Source organism: Gobio gobio (assembly GCF_949357685.1).
Source record: "Gobio gobio genome assembly, chromosome: 11".
NCBI lineage: Eukaryota > Metazoa > Chordata > Actinopteri > Cypriniformes > Gobionidae > Gobio > Gobio gobio.
Genome location: NC_137104.1, coordinates 8,223,756 through 8,229,536, shown reverse-complemented (window position 1 = coordinate 8,229,536; position 5,781 = coordinate 8,223,756).

Below are 5,781 nucleotides of genomic sequence, written 5' to 3'. Positions count from 1 at the left end.
AGCCGCACAGCTCCCTCCTCAGGGTCACCACACACGCTGTACATATTCGTTATTTTGACGGGAAACTATTTTTAAACATCTGTTAACTGTGTTTTAGCTACCATATACAGTACGGTGGACGATTTAGATCGTATTCGCCAGAGAAACAAGCGCTCGGCCATCTTTAGAATTTTTTATCGTTTAACTGCCGTTTTTCCGTTGCTCTGTATTTGTATCGCTGATGATTAGCTGGTGAAGTGGATTTACTTAGTGTAGAGTTAAGGAAAGTTATCACGAGCAGTGTTATGTTTGAAGTGGATGTCATAACAAATGTAAGGGGAGTTTTTAAAACGAGCAGTTTGTTCATAAATCCGTGAGATCTTTGGCGACCTTCATGTTGTGGAAATACAAACCAGAAGAAGACAGAACACACGCTGAAAGGGGGCGGGGCTACATACGGTATATACCAACTTTTATAACGGTATACGATATTATCACGATATTGAAATAAGTTGCCAAAAAAGTTTAATAACTGTCTTATAACAAAAAGAACCGAACATTTAAATACTTTAAAGAAATACACAAAAATGTATTAAGTAAACAAATATTTAAAACAGATTAAAGTGCCAAAGAATTATAAATAAATATGTTTGAATTTACAATAAGGTCTCACTAGTTAATGCATTAACAAAGAGCGAAAAGCTAAATTTTTACAGTTATTATTCTTTGATAACGTTAGTTTAAAAAAAGCAACTGTTAGTTAATGTTAGCTCAGGTCTTAAATAATACAGTTACAACTTTAGATTTTAATAATGCGTTATTAAATGCTGAAATTGACATGTAACTAAGATTAATAAATGCTTTGAAAGTATTTGTCATTGTCAGTTTGTTAATTAATGAACTAATGTTCAATAATTGAGAATTGTAAAGTGTTTGACTGAACAACAAAGAATCAGAACATATTCAAACAATATCTAGGGCAGTGGTTCTCAAAGTTTGGTACGAGTACCTCTAGTGGTACGCAGAGGACTCACTAAATAAATATAATTAATAATCTTTATATAATTATTTTATTTACCTGTATGTAAGCACAGTGCAGTGTTAATGTACAAACCGTATTTACAATGTTAAAGTGGCTGACAACAATACAGATTCTTTAGGAATTAGGAATAAACTGCCTAGTTTTTTAACTGTGCAGAGCTGTAGCTGAATAGTTAGGCCATTTTAATATTGATCATCATGGTGGTACTTGGAGAGCCAAATATTTTCTGAGGTGGTACATGGTATAAAAGGTTTGAGAACCACTGATCTAGGGCATGTCATTTAGTCCAGATTAAAATATTAAATGTTTATGTCTTTAAGTATTAAGTATTTGGTTATGTGATGAGCACTGTAGTGAATACAGAAAACTGAATGGCTGTGTGTTTAGTAGCGGGAGTGATTTGTTTATGAGGGTTACTGGGGAAATGGATGCATTTCTGCTGTTCCGTCAGCGCCCTCTGCTGTCAGAGAGTGAATGTGCATTTTCATTCAGCGCGTCTCCTTCGCTCGTTCTGCCATGCGCTGCTCATGCACGTTGGGTTTATTTACATCTGTGCGCGTTCCTCTTTGACGTGTTGTTCATTTTAAATGGTTGATGGGTAAAGTATTCTTAAAATGCGTTCAAAAATCAGAATAATTCATAATAAATAATTATTAAGTGCCCACAATGTATCGTGTGCAAACACAATGCAAACAGTCTCGTGCATGTTCATTATTGTGATATATCTTATTACCGTATACCGGCACATGTCTAATACCTACGCTATCTCACGACCAATTGGTATGTATTTTACGAGGTAGCTAATTCGTACGACCTCACTCGTACGCATTTGTACGTTTTGTCTAAACCCCAGTGATGTGTAGGTTTAGTGGCGAGGTTTGAGGTAGGTAATTCGTACGAATTTGGCAACTCGTAAAATATGTACGAATTTCCGTGAGATCGGGATGTATATATCTACTTGTGTGTACACCAAAAGCAAAGCGAATATTCGCATCGCATTACTCGCTATAGTTTACTCATGGGATAACTTGTTTTTCTTGTTCACTCACGTGAATAAAAACATCGCACGATGAGGAGTGCTTTCACGCACATCATCATCAACAACATTTCTTTCTGCCATTTTTTCCGTCATCAAACATGTTGGAGATAACAACTATTGCTGCTCTGGATCTGTTATATTAAACAATTACTATTGGGAAGAAGAATACACTAAACTTGGTTATGGTTTTACAATTACAAAAATATTTGGCAAGAAAGGCAAACTCCAGCTAAATAAATATGGGTTTTATTGTATTATGCAACAAAAAAAAAAGGCACAGAAAAACAAAAAGCTCACAGAAAATAAACGTGATATAACGTAATCAGTTATGAATATTTTGTTTGTTCTCCCTTGTTTCTGATTACAGCAGCCATTCTCCTGCGCATTGACTTTGCGCATGTGTCATGCTTAACTTTTTTCCTTCCTTCTTTAAGTTCTTCCCAAAGTGGAGCTTCATTGGGATCCCTAACTTATATTAACTTATAATTCATGTTTATAATTGCCTAAAGGTTTTCAATGGCATTAAAGTCAGGTGACTGAGGGGGCCGCTTGATGACTTCAAAATGCTGAGCATGAACACTTTCATTGACTCACAACTTGGAAGTTGGAGGTCTCATCCAGGTCTTTAGAAGCTGTTTTGAGGTGGTCCCAAATTCAGGCGACTTTCATCCTTCTATCAAAATGCTCACCATATTCTTCCTGGACCAGCCACAGCACCTCACATTCTGCATGGTAGGACGTTAATTCTGAGAACACTAACACGGTGACCATTTACATCCAGCACATGAGCAATATCCTAAACCGACTGACCAGATTTAGCCATTTTAACAATATGCTCCTTGGTTGCAGAGGACAACACCTCCATCTGACCATTTGCTGTAAAACCCACAAAATAGCATATAATACTTATAATACAGCTAATACTTGCCACACAGTTATTTATTGAATTAGAATACTAAAAAGTTGGAGCAACTTAATCAACTTAAAACTAATGGCCAAAAATGACGCCGCACAATTCTGTATGTTTCACTGAGACATGATAAATGATACAATTGAAACATAGAACACAACATGCATTTAATACAAATCTAATAAAAAGGTTGAATAAACCAATTTTCCTAGGTCAGAAATCATTTTTGGTGTCTATACTCTAGAATGAATATACAGTAGTACACAGAATAACTACACACTGTAAACCCAAATAAGTTGGCAAACCTAAAAAAAATTGTTACATCAAAATATTTAGAAAAATTAAGTTCACAAAACTCAAAACAGCGAAACAACTCAGATTAGCCTACTTAAAATGTGTCAGTTTTGTGAACTCAAAAGAAAAAGAAAGTTCTAATTACTCATTAAAGTTACTTTGATTGAACACATTTGTTCAAATTAAGTTTACCCTACTCAAACAAATTAATTATTTTGAGCATAAGGGTTTAGTATTTTTGTTGTCACTTGACTGATCTATAATGCTGTAGCTTTCATTCTATTAGCCAGCAATATCACATAATGAACATGCCATGTGCTAAGTATAAAATGCTCTTTAATAACATAAGCAATTTCTCCGCTCTTCTCCACTATGGTAACCCATTGCAGTTGAAATGGTTCTAATAATTCCAACATAATTAAACATTAAACACTAATAAACAATAAAAAGTCTCCCCCTTTTCTTATTTTGCCCAAAAACACATAAAATAATAATTTTACTCTAGTCATCAAGTCCCAAGCAAAGCAACTCTAGTTGCAGTTAAAAATCGTTTTCGAGTAATTCATTGGTTCACATTCACCCCAAATAATTGAATCTAGTAGATTGCACATTTTAGAGAATTACATTCATCGAAAGCAAAGAAATCATGTTTAGAAGAGAAACACAATTTTGTTGCATAGATCGGAAATAATATGATTAAGTAAATTGGAAAATATGCGTTTTCCTGTTTTTTCAGTGTACAAAATATGCACAGTTTTAAATGTACAGATACATCACATTGTTGAGACTTTTGACCAATGTTCAAGATGAACAAAAATAGTTGAACAGTTTATTGGGGGCAAGTAACAGTGTGTCAAAACACATTTGACTCTCTAATGTGTCTTTCGAATGGCTGTATAGAGACCAATTTTTTTAATGACGTGATAATTTCTCTTCTCTCCTCTCCACCAATACGCTGTGTGTGGTGGGCGTTCTGGCACAATATGGCTGCCGTCGCATCATCCAGGTGGTGCTGCACATTGGTGGTGGATGAGGAGATTCCCCCCTATGCTTTGAGTGCCTAGAAAAACGCTATATAAATGGAACAAATTATTATTTATTATTATTATAATGTGGCCTTCCATTGCACCACTTGTATTGTTATCCGTACATTTTACACTAAAAAAGGTTTGAATAGCTCAGATAGTTTGGTATGTTAACATTCAAGCTGTTTTGTTTCAGCATGTACAGTAAAACACGCAGCAACTAAAATGTGTATTTTTTAGGGCTGTCAAAAGATTAATCACGATTAATCGCATCCAAAATAAAAGTTTGTGTTTACATAATATATGTGTGTGTACTCTGTTAATTATTATTTATATATAAAAACACACACAAGCATGTATATATTTAAGAAAACAATATTATTTTTATGTATAAAACATTTATATTTATATATATTATAGATTATATAAATGTATATACATTCAAATATTTCTTAAATATATACATGAATGTGTGTGTATTTATATAAAAATAATAATTAACAGAGAACACACACATATATTATGTAAACACAAACTTTTATTTTGGATGCGATTAATCGCGATTAATCTTTTGACAGCCCAAGTATTTTAACTTACTTTACTGTAAGGTTCGGACATACTCAGCTGCCAGTATTTCCAACATTAATAAAGTGCATAGAGTTGCCCTTTGAGAATATGTATCATGCACATCATTATTACTGTGAATAAAATATTATCATAATATTATAAACAGATGAACAAATGAAAGAAATGCTTAGCCGATTATTGTGACTTTCTAACATCAAGGACTCTCTGGCAATTGATGGTTTATTTCTAACATCATTATTTGATTCTCTGACAGACAGCTTTCTAAGCTGTTTAATTGCAACAGATGGTTACAGAGTTCTTCTTCCTGTGCTAAATGTTATAAAGGGGTCTGTTTTTTTTAAACTTCATTAGTATTCACCCTCCTCTTGTATTACACTTATGTTAATGGAGGCATTCGAATGCAACAGCCTTTTAAATCTGCCTCACAGACATTTTAATTGCACAGAACGTGTTGATGAACTGCTGTCGCATCTCTCCAAGGTTAACTGGTTCAGAGCAGTGCTAATTTTGACAGCAAATTTTGATTTAGTTCGTAGATTAAATGTCGTGCAGTTTGAGGCTTTCACTCCATTCGTATTGCTCTGCTAATTAAATCAATTAATAATTATAATTAAATAAAAAGATGTTGTAGGGTGAATGTAAAGCGTTTAATTTGCCAATGTACCTGTGGTGGGCGACAAAAAGTTGCTAAAATGTTAATTTTATTCTTTAATCCTGTACTGTACACGGTTTCACAATTTTAAAGACATGCGCATTTAAGGCATTTAGCAGGAAGATACACTTCTAGGGTTCTAGAACCTTAAAGGGTTCCGTCAGGCGCTTCATACATAGAACCTTTCAGGGGTTCCATCATTTTATGGATTTAATTTAAGTCAATTTTCTGAAATATTCTTTACCAGTAAAA